Source organism: Sapajus apella, unplaced genomic scaffold (assembly GCF_009761245.1).
Source record: "Sapajus apella isolate SASKATOON/1434 unplaced genomic scaffold, GSC_monkey_1.0 scaffold30, whole genome shotgun sequence".
Taxonomy (NCBI): Eukaryota; Metazoa; Chordata; class Mammalia; order Primates; family Cebidae; genus Sapajus; species Sapajus apella.
In genome coordinates this window covers 1832575-1851791 of record NW_022436970.1, presented here as the reverse complement: position 1 = coordinate 1851791, position 19217 = coordinate 1832575, and positions in this window count along the sequence as shown.

The window sequence follows — 19217 nt, the reverse complement described above, 5'->3', positions numbered from 1 at the left end:
GACACCAGACAGATCATATCGACATAATTAATCCCTGTTCTTCTCCATAAGATTATGATCAATAACAGCTTTATGAATTGTAGTGTTATGTAGGTAAGTGAAAGCAATCAGTAAATGACTCAAATTTAGAGAACAGTCACCTAGTCAACCAAATATTTTGGGGAAAAAATCAAAGCTCACTTTTTAATTCTAATAATACAGCATTTCATGGACTTATTAGAAAGACTTTGGGGTTACCAGTGCACCAGTATGGCTTGCCTTTTTAAATTGGTCGAATAGAAAAATATCTGCTATCCACACTGTCTTTTATGATTTGAATTAAACCTTTCGCATGGAGTTGATTGCTGGGGATCTGTCATCAAGCTTCTTGTTAATATTCCCACCTGTTCTGATGTCAGTCTGGCTCATCCATCACCCCTGAAAAGTTATTGTCACATCCAGGGCCACCAACTCATTCTGCATCGCAAATAATGCTCTGACACTGCCAGAGATTTATGATCCATCTCTGATTCTACCATCTCAGGCCAGGCTGGTCTAGGCCTTTGACTAGACATCTCGATAGTGTAATTGCATATAAAATGTCTCCTCTACTGCTAGCAGAGTCTAACTTCTAACAATAGAGGAGTCACCTATATTCCATAAGATCTGCAACCAGCTGATCTACTGTGGATCCCCTCAATCAATTGGAAATCCAAGCTAACATGAAACAAATTTTATGCACAAATGGAATATGCACATCAGTGCGTGGACGCTCTCTCTCTCTCTCTCTCTCTCTCTCTCTCTCTCGCTCCCTGTGTTTCCTTTTCTCTTACTTTCCCCAGTTATTGAAATAAATTATGTATTTTCCTTATTTCTTCCATATTACCTAAATTCTCAACTAGTCTAAATTCTTTCTTTTTATTATTTACTATTTCGTAATCTACTAAGTTGCTTATGAAACTAAGAATGTTCATTCTAAAATGTTGGTGAACCATTTAGGTTTAATAACTTTAAAATATGCCCACATAATTAATGCAGTCTCTCTGAGAGTAAGGCTTGGCTTCCTCCAAAAATGCTGTGAATTCTTAATATGTTCACCATAACAAGAAATGGGCTGCTCTTTTGACAAGGTCATAACATGGCTTTTTTGGGTACCCTATTTACTGTGTAGGTAGGAGGGATGGAAGATTCAATTATTACCTCACAGAAATAGATGCTAAACCCACTTACATTCTGAGTTTCAACTCAGTTCAGCAATTACTTCTTCACCAATGCAGCCACTTTATCTGCTTTTCATGTAACCCACGTCATTTGTATCTGAGCAGGCAAGGTGGAAGATTCCCCGAATACATGGGCCCTCTGCACATTTTATTTTGGTGCTTCTCAAGGCAAGGGTTCCATTGGGGTGGATGTTCTGCTGGTTGTTGATTCTGTCTCAGCTTCCTCAGTGACAGCCTGTCTCAACACTGTCAATACCTCTTCAGTGTTGACGATAAGCAGGCATGATGGCAGGCTGTTCTTTTCTGCTCACTTAATGACTTCGCTGATAACATGCAGGTGTGCACTAGTGGTGTGCCTCGTCTTGAAGCTTTCATGGTAGTTGGAGGGCTGGTTCCATTAACTTCTAGTCTTGTGAGAATAAAGAAAACTGTTCTGGGCACTCGCCAGCTAAAGATGAGCAATGCACGAATCATCAACTCATAATTTTCAATACAGTATTAAGGATATATTAGGTCACTTCATCTAACAGACTGATATGCATCGAGACCATGCTTTGAGTTACAAGCACTTAAAGAAGTTAGTCTACCCCTCCCACATAACAGTTGTAACATTGTTCAACCTTTAGATGCAAGGACTCCAAGCATAGTTCCAAACATTCAATAACAAATTTGTTTCATTTGCCTTGTGAAGTTTCACCCATCCCTTCAGCACCTAAGAGTCAGTAAAGCTTGGTGTTTATGCACATGCACTGTGGAACCAAACTGCCCTGATTTGAATGCCAGCATTGGTCAACATCTCTGTGACTCACTTTCCCCATATGTGCCTTTGAACTAAACAATAGTACCTCCTCTCTACGTTTATCGTTAAAATAAAACAATGCCTGGCATAAAGTACGTGCTCGATAATGATGAGCTGTTATGAATGGGACTGAAAGCAAAAAGGAGGTGAAATGATTTTTCTTAGGACTAGAGAAAGGGTCTAAGACAGGCCTGGGACTCCAAAGCTGGTCTTGAGATCACCTTTCCACAGCTGCATCCAACAGATAATATTCCCCAGACAGCGCAGGCTACCAGTGGTGATTGAATGATTGATTCCTTTATATCTGTTTGCTTGTTTACTCTGCTGCTCACTACTTTTAAGAACACCTTTTCCCTGAAGTTGTTTGTTCTTTTTCCTAATTGTCATCTTGGGTGTCTAGGGCTGACACGGTTGCTAAAGCTCGTGTAGAATCTGTGTCTGTCAACACCAGGCTTGACTTTGCCTCTGATGCAGTTAGTTACCAGTTGCTCCAGGACGGAAGGTGATGAAGGGACACTTGTGAATATGTTAATTTGCTCAGTTTCCTAATGGAGCCTACAGGAATGTGGACATTAACACAGGACTAGACTTGACCTAGCCAATGATCACATATCTACTGGATATCTATTAAATACAGAAAGGTAGAATGGGGGAGAGCAGAGGATAACTAAAGAGAGGAAATAGGCATTATTTATTGAGATCCTTAGGTGCACTGGGCACAGTACTAGGCACTTCAGATGCATTGTTTTATTCAATCCCTATCCTATTTTATAGATGAAGAAGTGGAACCTCAGAAGGTTTTGCTAGAAGCAGTCAAATCTAGGAAGGCTGACTCCAGAATTGACCAAGAACAACTTTATGGATGGAAGTGACTGAAACGTAAATGAAAGAAATTTACATCACTGTTTCCTTGTATTAGTCCGTTTTCAGGCTGCTAATAAAGACATACTTGAGACTGCGTAATTTATAAGGAAAAAGAGGTTTAATGGACTCACAGTTCCACATGGCTGGGGAGGCCTCACAATCATGGTGGAAGGCAAAAGACATGTCTTACATGGTGGCAGGCAAGAGAGAATGAGGGCCCAGAGAAAAAAGGAAACTCCTTATAAAACCATGAGATCTCATAAGACTTATTCACCACCAGGAGAACAGTATGGGAGAACCACCCCATGATTCAATTATATCCCACTGGGTCCCTCCCACAACACATGGGAATTAAGGGAGCTACAATTCAAAATGAGATTTGGTTGGGGACACAGACCTTAAGAGATTACAAGATCTATTTTTATTCCTACTCCATGAGTATCCTGCCCCTTCTTGTTGTATTTAATTCCTTCACCTGTATCCTGGATTTCATCCTCTCTTGGATCATGAGATCCTGTTTTTCCTAGAAGCAGTACACCTCACCCTGACCTACTCCCACTCTAGTTGTTCTATTTCTGCACATCATTGTTTGCAAGTTCTGCTAACCCTCTTCCGCCCTGGTAGAGTCCACTCACATGTAACCTTGAAGGGCATGCATGAAGGGTAAGGGCAAGTGCATCAGGAGAGCCAATATAAGAAAATGGCCAAGAGCCTGGGCCAAGAATCCAGATTTCCAGAGGTAGTATCTTGTCTTTACTGCCTAAAAGCCCAGCATCAGTTTCCCCATCTGCAAAAAGATGCGAACAGGTGTATATATGTCATTAAGTTGTTGTGAGAATTAAATTATTTAATACAGTTATGATGCCTAGAACATTGCTCATGATAGCACTTACGCATAGTAAACACCAGCCATTCTCCTTACAGGTTGAGGCTCTACTTTGTGTACCTGCATCACTTAATTAGCTTCCTGCTTATGATCCTCCAATGTATTTTGAAAATGCCAGTAAATTCTCTGAGCTTATCAACTTCACCTTTGACTTCCATCTAATTTTCCACATTGTATACAGTCCCAGTTACAGCAGCAGACACAGATCTGAGTATTTTTTTAATGGCCTCTGCCCCCAAATCAATTGACTGAGGTAGGGATTTGATGTCTGGCTCCTCGTCCCAATATGGGAAACTCTGAAGGGTCTTCCCATCCTCCACACTCTCCATAAGATTGGCTGAAGCCTACACTGAGACCGCATCATAACCCAACTACTACTTCTTCCAAATCCTTCCCTACTCCTTCTTACCTTTCCTCCCCTAGGTGTTCATCCCAAAAGCTGTGCCTAATAAAGTTCTACATACCAATCTTCATCTCAATGTCTGCTTCCTGGGGAAACCAACCTGTAACACCCAGACCAGTTCACACAGTTGCGCTTTGTGAAATGGGCCCCACAGCTTATGAAAGTGGCACCTAATTTCCCAAACAAGAGTGCTCATTGACCTAAACAGTATCTGTATTTGTTCCTTGGGTGAGGACTCACAGGAACCCCATATTTGATCAGATTGAGACCAACTGTAAAAGCCTGGCTATGAGCCATTGTGGGAATGTTGACCTCCTCACCTTGCCCATTATGGTATTAGCAGTCCTGGAGGGAGAAGGCATAGACTGTCCAAGTGGCCCAGATGTCACTAGTGTTCTCAGGACTCATCAGAAAAGATCATCTCCAATTTCTCAGCCGTAACTGACCCAATATCCAATCTCCTCAAGAAGGAAAGGAATTTGCTGATTCTTGGCCATGATTGCATCATTTCAGCAGCTGAAAATTGTCCTCTCTCAGACCTCAATCAACTTCAACCAACCCAGCTCAAAGCTACTTCTAAAACCAGAGCAAGCATGTTACTAGTGGGTAATTGCCAACATGAGAAGTAACACACCATGGGCTAAAATTACTGGAGAACTGGCCTGCTTTGTCAGTGGATACAGTTGCTGCTTTTTATAGAACTGAAATTATAATTCAAAAATCCAAAGGATCTTTCTCAGTACTCATATATCAGGGCTTACTATGGTTGGACTACATTTTTTTGAAATCTGTAGTGAAAACCTGGTGATTGCTGGAGGTGACACCCTCACTCAGTTGGTCTCCTTCCAATCACAGTGCGCTCACAAAAAGAGGAGAAGGTAAAAGACATGGGCCTTTCTGAAGAATATTGCACATCTGCTTAGGAAAATCTGCTTTTGGGACCTTCCCAGAAAAGCCCTGAAGGAAAATCACAATGGGAGTGAGGTCATATGCTCATGGCATTACCTTGGCTATTATTATGTATTATTGTTTGCTATTGTCTTGTTGTTCCAACTAAAAGAAACAGCTTGTTCTCTAAGATGTTGTGTTTTCTTTTTGATGACCTGAGTCATCTAACTCCCACAGTCCTATGGGAGTGGAGATAAGGGTTTGTGGTTTTAGGATGTTGTTTATTTGAGATTGGGGAGGGAGCGTAGAGGGCAAGAAATACATTTTTTAAAAATTTTGGATCTGGATGATTAAGATCAGTCTCTCCAGCTCTGTGTCTGACGCCTCTCCTTTTTATACCTAAAGATATTCAGCACCAAACAAATCCTCAGCAATTCTACTAAACTTCCAATCATTAAAATAGCATGTGCAGTGAAAGAAAAGCATACACGTTCTCATTGCATATGCTTTTTGTCCAAGAGCAACAGAAAAGCATCTGTGTGTGTTTTATAGAAAAGAAAACACCTAGAAACTGTAGGGAAATTCTGGTGATTTTTTAAAAAAATTCCCCAAATAAGGTTTTTCATATATAGATATGACTGGATGTGTATCATCTCTCTGTCATCTGGCTGCAAGTATAACTATTTATATTTTTGCACTACCAGCCAGTCAAAATTGCCTTGGATTTAAAACTGAGCTCTCAGTTTGTATGTTACAACATGCACTATTTGTACACAAGGATACTACTTGTCCTTATCAAGTCATAAATGGAAAGTCACCTCATCATTGGTGGCCTGATCACCACTGGTGGGTGTGTTTGACATTGCTCTCTGTTACCATATGGCAATTTTCCACGATGATTCCCTTACTCCACCGGAAAATAGCCGGGGAGGGAAAGGGAAATAAATAAGAACTGTAGATAAGGTTGCCTTTCTTAAAGAAAGGGCCAAACAAAGAGCCAGCACGTCTTAATGTCAAATATTGTGTGATTCAAATGAAGCATAGAAATACAAAAGAAATTTTATAATTTTTAAACGCAAAGTTCAGGTATAAGGCTTTGCATCTTTATGGCAGAAAGGAGTCTGCAGTATGTGATTATCAAATTTATTTGTTACGTTGAAGAGAAAAATTCTGTATCCTTAAATTTTGTATCTATTACAAATATAACATTTGAAATTATACTTAGATATTGTTTTAAGAAAAACTAATTATGAAAAAGCAGGTTTCATATAAGATAAATCGGATGGGCAAAAATCCACTTAACAAAATGGTCTTTTGTGTTTCCAATTTGCCGTGGGATTTCTTCTACCAAGGAAATAGAAATAAAAATTTTGACTAACAAAAATGTGATTTGTGAGGTATTGCACAGCACAGTGATTAAGGGAACAGACCATGGAGCCAGATTGCCAGGGTTTAAGTCCTGTACTGGGCTGTGTGACCTTGGGCAAATTCCTTAACCTCCTTGTTTCTCAGTTTCCCTGTCTTAAAATAAGGCATAATAACCCCTAACTCATAAACGTGTTAGAAGGATTTAAGTAAATATTTATAAGGCCCTTAAAATAATGGGACGTGTCAAATAAGTGTTTGTTTAGTGAGTAATGAAGTTTTCAAGAATGTACATGTTCCAGAAATTAAGGCAAATTTGTATATTATATCTGATTGTCTGCATGTTAAGATTCAATACAAGGGCATACTGTATTTTTTTAAATTCCTAGATCTGCCCACATATTTGATTTTTTAAAAGACAGCAACCAGTCTTATGCAATTTCTTACTGTACCATAAGGTAATTTTTACTATCATCATAAACTATGATTGGTAATGCGCTTACAAATATTTATATTGAAGGGTTGAGCATGTTTTCCAATGACCCAAGATGGTGCTTACTTTATAATTAAGTGTTAGATTCATGTATTTTTTTTTTTTTTGCAGTCCCTGCCTTCTTCTCCTCTCCAATATGTTTGCCCTCCACTTCCACTTTTCCATCATTTCCTGAAAAATAAAACAGGGAGACATAGGCGGAGAAAGAAAAAAAAAGGTGAAAAATAAAGAAGAAAATCAAACAAGTATTTTTTAGTAACTTGTAACTAGAGTTAAATATCAACATGACCAGAATAATACAATTTTAACATATATATGTCCATACATAATTATATATTTAAACATATAAATATGTTTAAATTATTTTAATAATTATTTATTAAATATATTATATATGTATATAAATTTGCTATCTACATTACATGCCCTCACAGCTCATGTTTTCAAGACTAAATCCTCCAGTGGTTCAAAGAGACACCAAACGAATCCAAGCTGCCACTCTGAATCTGGGAAGTTGAAGATAAAGAACACTCTAGGATTTGGAGCAAGCATGAGAGTGGAGTGTGAATCGTTTGCTGGAGGGGCTCGATTTGCTTTTATTTGTGAGACTTTGTGTCTTATTTGTAGTTACTTCTCCTGAGGAGACTGGCAAAAGTACCCTTCTTGAGGTCAGGAGTTTCAGACCAGCCTGGCTAACATGGTGAAATGTGTTCATTTATGAAAGGGTTAAGACTTTGTCCTGAAAAAACTAACCCAAATGTTTCCAAAATGCACGAGTGAACAAAATTTGGAAACTAAACTAGAAACACAAATGAGAAGAAATTTCGTTTCTATACTATACTCAGCATGTAGAAATTATAATATAAAAATTCCCTTCCTAAACACAGGCTTGTGAGAATCGGGCAAGGGAAGGTTTCATTTGTGTATTCGTCTAAATAATGGTTTTCATGTCCGACTTCTATTTATCTTCATGTTATTCACTCATCTATTCTTTTCTCAAACCTTCAGGCTTAGCAAAATTACCCTTTTTACCTCCCACATGGTTGTTTCTTGTTTTGTCCTGTTGTTTGTTTGCTAAATTGCTTTTTTTTTTTAAAGCCGTATTTGAAAGCCAGTGCTTTTTAACATACTATTTTAAACGAAAAAAAGATATAAGGGGCGGGGTGAGGTGGCTCACGCCTGTAATCTCTACACTTTGGGAGGCCGAGGTCCACTAATCCCCTGAGGTCAGGAGTTTCAGACCAGCCTGGCCAACATGGTGAAACCCTGCCTCTACTAAAAATACCTAAATTAGCCGGATGTGGGGGCACATGCCTGTGATCCCAGCTACTACAGGAGGCTGAGGCACGAGAATAGCTTGAACGTGGGAGGCAAAGGTTGAAGTGAGTCTAGATCGTGCCCCTGCACTCCAGCCTGAGTGACAGAGCAAGACTCCTTCTCAAAAAAAAAAAAGAAAGAAAGAAAAGAAAAAGAAAGGGAGAGAGACAAAGAAAGAGAGAGAAAGAAAGAAAGAAAAGAAAGAAAGAGACAGAAAGAAAGAAAGAGAAAGAAAGAAAGAAAGAAAGAAAAAGAAAGAAAGAAAGAAAGAAAGAGAAAGAAAGAAAAGAAAAAGAGAGAGAGAAAAGAAAAGATATAAGGGAAAACAAAAATGAATACCAAGAGCAGCATGGATGACTATGGCGGTTTTAGGAAAGTTGGGGCTAAGCAGAAAAAAAGGGAAAGAGGAGAAGAATTTATTATGTGGGTGATTGCCGTTTTGTGAACTCTATAGCTTTAGTGTCATGGGATTGGCTTCCTAGGACTATTGCTACAAAGTACTTTGGGTGGTGAAAAGAAACAGGAATTTGTTTTCTGAGTTCTGGAGGCAGGAATTCTGAAATCAAGGCACCAACAGGGCCATGCGCCCTCCAAAACTCTGGCAGAATTCTTTCCTATCTCTTGCAGCTTCTAGGTGGCCAGCAATCTTGGGGCTCCTTGACTTGCAGCTGTACCATTCCAATCTCTGCCTCTTATTCCACAGCATTCTTCTTGTGTGCCTGTCTTCATATCCTCTTCCTTCTTATAAGGACACCAGTCATATTAGATTAAGGGCCCCACCCTCTCCAGTATGATCTGCCACCCTATTTCCAAATAAATCACACACTGAAATATCAGAGATGAGGATTTCAACATATCTTTTTGGTAGATACAATTCAACCCATAACAATTAGTCCTAGTAATAACAACCAAGTACAATAGCCATGTAATTGTACATGCTGTATGTATTATCTCACATATTCTCACAGCAAGTAGTATTATCCCTCATTTGATAGCTTGAGAAACTTCCATTTTAAGAGGTTGAGTCCCTTGCCTCAGGTTACAGAACTAATAAAGAGAGTTCAGATTTAAATAAAGATTCTAGAGCCCAATTCTTGCCTGCAGCATTTTACAAAAGAATGTGATTTTACCATCAACAACTCTTCAGGCACTGACCCATTCGTTACGTTGTTACTCATTTGTTAAGTGCTTTATGAAGCTTTAAATGGTCTCTAACACTATTAAGGTAACAAGTTGAACCATACAAATGGTAAATCAGATGGGAACATAGGGTAGTCACTATTATGTCAGTGTTTGGATTTGTTGGGGAAGAGTGGATACCCTTTACTCCCCAGGGTCTAGGGTTTCAGATCCTACAATTAGAACAGCCATAGTGCTTATGATATAACATGAAACAAAAGATCATGAAGACCCTTAGATTACTTAAATGCTGCCTAAACTCCCTTGAGTTATAAAGTGCCCGTCTACACTGCTTACAAGCCAAGAGGAAGTATTTTATGCTGTAAAAACTTCACAACACTCTATTCCTAAATTCAATCATTCATATTCCAATTTAATATTTTGTTTTATTAACACATGGTCTGTACTTAGTGTGTTTCTCATACATTTGCTTTAAATAAATACTTTTATTTTAAATAGATTCTCAACGCTTTTGTTGGCCAGACACAGTGGCTGAAGCTTGTAATCCCAGCATTTTGGGAGTCTGAGGGGGAGGTGGATCACCTAGGTCAGGAGTTTGAGACCAGCCTGACCAACATGGTGAGACTCCATCTCTACTAAAAATAATAATAGTAATAATACAGAAAAGTATCTAGATGTGTTGGCATGTGCCTGTAGTCCCAGCTTATTAGGAGGTTGAAACAGGAGAACTGCTTGAACCGAGGAGGCAAAGGTTGCAGGGAGACGTGATTGCACTACTGCACTCCAGCTTGGGTGACAGAGCCAGACTCTGTTTCAAAAGGAAAGAAGAAAGAAAGAAAGAAAGAAGGGAAGGAAGGAAGGAAGGAAGGAAGGAAGGAAGGAAGGAAGGAAGGAAGGAAGGAAGGAAGGAAGGGGGGAGGGAGGAAGGGAATGGAGGGAGGAAAGGGAGGGAGGAAAGGGAGGGAGGAAAAGAAAGAAAAGAAAAAAGGAAAGAAAAGAAACAGAAACTCAACACTTGTAAATTAAAAATTGGTTTTACATGCTTACATAGAAATATAAGTTGTATTTCTTTTTGGACATAAATACAATTAAAACAGTATCATCATGTTTTAAAAATGAAAACAAATAAGGAAATACAAGTTTGTAAAAAGGTAGTCAGCTTTCAGATTGTACATCTGAAAATCAAGTTCCTCAATAAGAACTGGAACGGTATAGGATCAGTCAGTACTATAAGATTATTTGGTTTTGTTTTGTGTGGTTTAAGACAGAGCTGAGTTTTACACCAACAATGTAGTTCTTTTTCTCAATTTTTTTGGCTTCTCTTTCTTTCTTTCTTTTCTTTTTTTTTGAAACAGGGTTTCACTCTTTCGCCCAGGCTGAGTGCAGTGGCATGATCATAGCTCACCACAACCTCAATGCCTTAGGCTCAGTTGATCCTCCCCCCTCAGTCACCCAAGTAGCTATGACTATAGGCACCAGCCATCATGCCCAGCTCTCTCACTCTAAATATACATACATATAAAAATATATTTATATATATAACATATGTATTTTATATATATAATATATATTATGTATTTTAGGTATATATATATATATATATATGTATACACGTAACACACACACACACACACACACACACTCACACATATATTTAGTAGTGACAGGGTTTCACCATGTTGCCCAGGCTGGTCTTGAACTCCTGAGCTGAAGCAATCCACCTGTCTCAGCCTCTCAAAGTGCTGGGACTACAGGAATGAGCCACCATGCCCAGCCCTTTTTTCTTAGTTTTGATTATAGCTTGCACTAAGGTACCCCAAACCATATGACTATATTGTTGGAAAGAAGAAAAGATATTCAACCACTGATATAGGTTGGCTCTGTGTCCCCATCCAAATCTCATCTTGAATTATAATAACCCCCACATGTCAAGGGCAGGACCAGGTGGAGATAATCAAATCATGTGGGCGGTTTTTCCCAGACTTTTCTTGTGATAGTGAGTTCTTACAAGATCTGATGGTTTTATAAGGGACTTCCCACTTTGCTCAGCAAATCTCTTTCCTTCCACCATGTGAAGAAGAATGTGTTTGCTTCCCTTTCTGCTACGATTACAAGTTTCCTGAGGTCTCCCCAGCCCTGCAGAGCTGAGTCAATTAAACCTCTTTCCTTTATAAGTTACCCAGTCTTGAGTAATTCTTTATAGCAGCATGAGAATGGACTAATACAACCACCTTCTCTGATAGATTAGATACTTGATATTAATTTCTAATTAAAATAATGTAGGTCAATTTCCTTCAAAAATTTTTACTTCAAGAAACTATCAAAGAGATCTCCAGAATATATTTTCCTGGTGGTATCAAAAAATTTGATAATGTTCTAAGTGATGGAAATGGGTACGTAAGGTACCCAGGCAGGAGTGCTGTTTCAACCACAGGACCATCCTGGGACAGGAACTCTGGTGGCCAGAAACCCTGTAGGAAAGGCAAAGCCTTAGGGAATGTGAACCCTGAGGGGTATCTCCCAAGGCCTGGGGGCCCCATCCTGCTTTCTCCACTGCCATCTTTCCCTCCTCTCTGGCTCTAGGCACTGCTCTGGCAACCTAAGCAAATTCCAACATACTGTCTAATATCAACCCACATGCCAAAATTGTTACAGGTGCCACAAAGCTACATGCAAATTAAATATCTCATTTTATTAGAAGGGATCAGCTTTAAGTTATTACTTTTGAAGGGTTATAATCATGAACTGCTCCCTTCAACTCAGTATTTACTGAGCATATATTATGCCCTAGGCATGGATCCAAGGACTAGATATGCATGCAGCAATTAATACTGTATGTATGATTCTACTCCCTCTTTCTCTACCTTACTTTATAATCAGAAAGAGAAGTCAAACGGTGAAGAAATAATCAATTATGAAGGTAATGTGTTTGGGGAAGTATAAGGTGCTATGGTTGCAGATGGGCAGGAACCTAACCTAATCTGGAGGAGGAGGAAGAGCCTCTTGGAGGAGTGACTTTCAGGTGACACATGAAGCATTATTAGGAACTTGCCTGATAGAAAGGGAAGAGTGGCCCCTGAAGGAAGGGAGGGCAAAAGAAACCAGATTACTGAAGTTCATGTCAAAGACTGGGTTCTGATACTAATGACAATGGGAAGCCATTGAGAGCTAACTCTTCACAACAAGTCTCAATTTCAGGTGCTGTCCTATATAGTCTATTTGTCTAATTGGATTTATACTGATGACCATGAAGTAAACATTATTACTCAGATTTTTAATGAAGAATAAAGAATTTCTTAAGTGGAATTAGTGAATGTATAAAGCATCAAAAGCTAAAATTTTGGCTCTAGGGTTTCTAAATAAAAAGCACAAAAGTCCTTTTTTAAAAAAAAATAGCATCTTCCTATTAAAAATGACAAATGTTCTTAATTTCAAAGAACTTACAATTTTTAGAATGAAAAGGGCAAGAAAACTGAGCTCTGGATATCCAGGTAGAAAAGGAATTCTATCATTTCAAAATACTCCCAGTTGAGTATAAAATGAGTAGGGTAATATATGCTTGAAATTTATCATAGCTTTTTAATGACCATTGGAATGGGCTGCAGGAAATTCTTCTTTCATGTGTTTAATGCATAGAACAGGAGATACATTTTAATCAGAGTCAGATTCACACTGTCCTCAAAACCTTTATCCAACATTTAAACCCTTGTAAGCCTGCTTCAAAGCAAAGAGAAATAAATAATGCTAGTAATTACTCCTACTCTCAAATAGGATTTACCTCCAAAATACTTTCACACATCTGTTTTCTCCACATAGCCTCATAATCTACTTTTCAGTCATCTAACCACTTTAAGAATATTGTTAGCTCCATTTTATGGATGAGAGAACTGAGAAACAGGTTTGCAAGTGATTTTCCCAAGATCAGTAAGGTAGTGATACACTCTAGAGAGAAATGCAGCTCTGAGAATCCTAACTTCATGACCTTTTTACCACATCAGGTTTCCCTGATCTCAACACTATTGACATTTTGGCCTGGATAAGTCTCTGTCCTGGGCATTGTAGGATGTTCAGCATTCCACATAGTGGCCTCTGCCCACTTGAAACCAACAGCAACTTCCTCCTTCTCCTAGTTGTAACTACCAAAAATGTCCCCAGACATTGACAAGTGTCCCCTGTGGGACAGATTCACAACCTACTTAAGAATCATTGCACTTGATGATTCTGTGTGTCTCTCTAAGAATGCATATCTCAACTGTTACAGTGATTTGTATTATAGATGCATATTTTTATAAATTCACGCTTCTTTGCACATACAAATTAATGATTATAAAATTAATATATGTCTTTGAAGATAATTTGAAACATAAAATCTATAAACATGTTCCTTAGCAGCAGCCCAGTTAATATTTTGAGTTTTTGTAGCTTATGCATATTAGTATATATATATATATATGTGTGTGTGTGTATATATATATATATATTTTTTTTTTTTTTTTTTTTTTTTTTGAGACAATGTCTCGATTTGTCACCCAGTCTGTAGTGCAGTGGTGCAATCTTGGCTCACTGCAACCACCAACCCCAGGGTTCAAACACAACTTCTGACCCCTGGGTTCAAGTGATCCTTATGCCTCAGTCTCATGAGTAGCTGGGACTACAGGCGTATGCCACCATGCCCAGCTAATTTTCACCATGTTGGCCAGGCTGGTCTCTTAACTCCTGGCCTCAAGTGATCTACCCGACTCAGCCTCCCAAAGCGCTGAGATTACAGGAATGAGCCACCCTGCTTGGTCCGTATTTTTTTATTATGTTTTTATTTATCTAAGGCAGGGTCTTACTGTCTTACCTAGGCTGGAGTGCAGTGATCACAGCTCACTGCAGCCTCGATCTCCTAGGATGAAGCTATCCCTCCCACCTCAGCCTCCCAAGTAGCTGGGAAAAAAGGCAGGCACCACCATGCCTGACTAACCTTTTTTTGTAGAGATGGGGTTTTGCCATGTTGCCCAGACTGGTCTCAAACCCCTGTCCTCATGTGATCCTCCTGCCTGGGCTTCCCACAGTGCCAGGATTACAGGTGTGAGCCATTGAACCCAGCCAGCTTTTATATTTTCAAATAAAGTTAATAATATTGAATAAACAACTTTAGAAGTAACATTTTCTATCCCCTAAATATTTTCAAATGACTTGAAAGAATGTCTAGCAACCCATTAAATAAATATAGACCATGCATGAATATATTTCACCTTATTTTTAAACTTTCAAAGTTTCATTGTCATAAGTCTATTGTGAACACTATTTTATTGAAATATTTGAGAGTATGTCTGACTATCCAATTAATATAAATTTCCAAAGTTAAGTTACTCGGTTAAAGGGAATATGCTGGTTTACTACCATCTTGCCAAACTGAATCACACTCCTGGCCAAGAAAATGAAAGAACTTATTTCCCTAAACCTTTGCCAACATTAAATTGTTTGTTTTCACCTTTACCAAATTGGTATCTAAACGTTTTTATTCTGTTATTAAATTTTTTATTTTAGATTGTGAGATAGAAGATTTTTAATACTTCATTAGTTATTTTGTAAATTGCTTGTCCATGTTGTCAGCTTTTTCTATGGATTATTCATATTTTCCAACAAGGTTCGCAAAGCCTCCTATGAATTTAAAATTTTTAGTCATTTCTCAAATGTAATGTAATTTTTTCTTCAATGTTTGGCATCTCTTTTTATTTTTGGCAATGTAATTTGTCTTTTAATTATAAGTAATGACAAAGTCCAAAAAATAATTCCATTATGATATTATGTTGAATTGTATTGAATCTAAAAACTGATTGTGGGGGAATATTGGCGTTGGTACAATACTGAGCCTTCCCACCCATGGACATTTGTTCTTTCCCTTATTCTTTTTAATGTCTTTTAAGAAACCTGTCCTATTCATAGAGGGCCTACACACTTTCCTAATTCCTAGATTCACAAGCTTTTACTACTATCAGATCAGATTTATTTTTTTATTACATTTTCTAACTGGTTATTTTTACAATGTTCTGTCTCCATTATTAGATTTTTTTTTTTAATTTCCAAAATAACATCTAGTCCTCTGCATGCAATGGGTATTTTGTAAATGTTATAGACTTGTAGTTGTTCTTAATTTCTCAATATTTTAAAAATTATATTAGCAGTTTATCTGCGGGTGATCTTTTAAGAAAATGCTCAAATTCAGCTAGGCATGGTGGCTCACACTTGCAATCCAAGCACTTTGGGAGGCTGAGTTGGGCAGATCACTTGAGGTTAGGCATTCGTGACCAGCCTGGCCAACATGGCAAAACCCCATCTCTACTAAAAATACAAAGTGTTAGTGGGGCGTGGTGGTGCACACCTGTAGTCTCAGCTACTCAGGAGGCTGAGGCATGGGAATTGCTAGAACCCAAGAGGCAGAGGTTGCAGTGAGCTATCATGCCACTGCATTCCAACCTGGGCAACAGAGTGAGAATCTGTCTCAAAAAAATAAGAAAGAAAGAAAATGCTCAAATTCATATTTATTTCCTTTTGCATTATGCTGCATGGCACTTGTATACCATAGTACATATCTCTATGACAAAAGTATATTTAAAGGAACAGCCTATGGATACATTAAGCAATCATATACAGTGAAGTTTAATAAAAACAAGCACTAAAATAAGAATCAAAAAGTTGAGATTTATACCTATATAATAGTTTCAAAAGCAAGTTTAAAATTATCTTCAATGGCTTTAAACACTGATGAATAAATTGAAGTACTGATGTACAAAATTATATAAATTTTATTTTATGTCAAATTCAAAAATTCAAAAGCTATCAAAATTACAGTATTTACTCTTTTTGGGGAGGAGTGGTGGTGGACAAAGCAGAATTATTTGAAGAATTTCATTTTATTACTTATAATTTTTCCTAGTGGAGACCTTTTGTTTATTAGATCTGAATCTTTTCTAATTAGCAAATTTGATGCTTTATGTAAAAGAGTGTGAGTAAAGGAATTTTAGAAACTTCAAAGCAGTTTAGCCAGGCTTAGCATTCCTTTCACAATCTTTACACTTTTAGAATGCTTAGCATTAGAATCCTTTTGTTTTTCATATACAGGGCAAAGATAAGGCAGCTTCCACTCATTACCATGGTACAGCTTTATGATATTTTTGCCTCTATAAGCAGGTGCTTTAAATCACTAACAACCTATGCAACCTTTAGTAAATCACTTAATCTCTCTGGACCTGTTCACTCCACAGTTCTAAAGTCTGTAATTCAAATTGCATGGTAAGTCTTATTCTTTAGCCTGCAATTTTTATTCTGCCCTCACAAAATAGATACGAGTTTTATATAAATAACAATGACTACTTAAAGTATGCAACAAAAAGTTAAAAATGTGAACTCTGAGCTTTTACTTCCAGCCATGATTGAGTAGCTGGTAGCAGACTAGCACTACTACATTGAACCACTGTAAAACTGGACAAATACTCCAGACATTGGTAATGCAAGACCATGACCCTTGAGTACTAGGTAACTCTCAAGGGAAGCTCTACAATCAATTGAGACCTTTGCTGTGGGACATCTTCTCAACTGTGGTACAGAGCACTAGAATCTAAAATAAGTAAGTTGGTCTCAGTGAAGTGAGGAAGGCAGAGATAAGAGTCAGCAGCCCCTGGAATGACTGCAATGTGCAAGGCAGGACATTAGAGAGGATGAAAACAGGCCCAGTGAGAGCTCCAGAAGTCTGTATTGGGTTCCCCTATATTTTTGGCCAAGGATGTAGGGTGAAACTACTTGAGGCTTAAAAGAGAACAATTGGTATAGTGTTAAGAGAGTTACAGACACACTAGAAGTTGAGTAGTTCTGCAATAGTTGAATTGTCTACCCCGTCAGAGTGTGGCAATCTCTTTAACACCATATCATGTCGTATGGCATCCAGCTGAAACATCAGAAAGGCTGTACCATAAAAGTAAAACATGTATCCTAAAGCAAATCCTACTTTCTATCCCTTCACAGCAGAATAAAACCAAGTCCTGACAGGATATGCAGAGCAGAGACAGTCACGCTAAGCAAAGGGGGTTTGGGAAACATCATGGATTTGGCTAAAATCAATTCTAACAAAATGTAAAGCAAGCTTACACAATACAGAATGATAAGCCAGCAATTAAAGTTGCTGCTAGAACAAAAATTATCACTTTTCAGAGGAAAACAACATAATTTAATATCATATACAATGTCCAGCATACAATTAAAATTACTAGATATGCAGACACAGGAAAATATGACTCAAAATCAAGAATGTAAAAATAGTCGATAGAACTACTAACATGGCTCAGATATTATGTACCAGATAAACATATTATAGCTATCATATATATAGCTGTAAAAGCTATATGTATATCATAGCTATAATATATTCAGCTATATATATCATAGCTATTATAAATATGTTTAAAGAACTAAAAGAAAATGTGTTCTAAAAATTAAAGAAAAAATATGATCTTAATGAGTGAACAGATAAGAAATCTCACTGGAGAAATAAAAGCTGTAAATTAGCAGTAAATTGATGGTGATATCAATTTACAACATTTTATAACTACTTTGAAAAGCTGTTTTGTAGTTTCTTAAAAGTTAAACAATGAATGATTACTCAGCCACTAAAAAATGAATCAGCTATTGATAAAAACAACTTGCATAAATCACCAGAGGACTATGCTGAGTGAAGAAAGTCAATCCAAAAATATTACATACTATATGATTCAACTTATGCAATATTCTTGAAATGACAAAACTATAAATACGGAGAGCAGACTGGTTGTTGTCAGGGGTTAGAAATAGGGACTGAGCAGAAAGGAGGAAGGTGAATACTGTTTTAAATGAGAAACATGAGGAATCTTTGTGGCAAATAGGTTGTACTGTATCTTGACTACATCAAAGCCTATATTCTGGATATAATGTTGTACCATCATTTTGCAAGATGTTACCATTGGGGAAACTGGATATGTTAAGTGAGATAAGCCAGGAACAGAAATTATGTTAAGTGAGATAAGCCAGGAACAGAAATTAAACACCACATGTTCTCACTCATATGTGGAAGTTAAAAAAAGTTAATCTCATAGAAATAAAGAGTAGGGGGAAGGTAAGAATAGAGAGAGATTTGTTAAATGACACAAAATTATAGCTAAATAGGAGGACTAAGGTCTTTTTCTATACCACTGTAGGATTACTATATTTATCAATAATATTTAATAATATATCATTATATTTTAATAACATAATACATTGAATATAGTAGCAGTAATATATTACATACTTTTAAATAGCTAGAAGGATATTGAATGTTCCCAACAAAAAGAAATGATGTTTGAGATGATATATGTGCTAATTACCCTGATCTGATCATTATACATTATATGTACAGAAATATCACTATGTATTCCATGAATATGTACATTTATTTGTCAATATAAAAAATAAATTTTTTTTAAGTATATGAAATATCTCTGTATTAGAGATTCATTCAAACTGAATATTCAGAGTGCAGTGGCACAATTTCAGCTCATTGCAACCTCTACCTCCTGAGTTTAGGTGATTCTCTGACTTCAGCCTCCTGAGTAGTAGCTGGGATTACAGGCATGTGTTACCATGCCTGGCTAATTTTTGTATTTTTAGTAGTGACAGGGTTTCCCCATGTTGGCCAGGCTGGTCTCCAACTCCTGACCTCCTGCCTGCCTTGGCCTCCCAAAGTCTGGGATTATAGGCATGAGCCAATATGCCTGGCCCAAAATAAATTTTCTTTAAAAAATTAAACATGCCTTTACATTATAACTCAGAATGTGTATTCATCTAAATGAATTTAAAATATATTC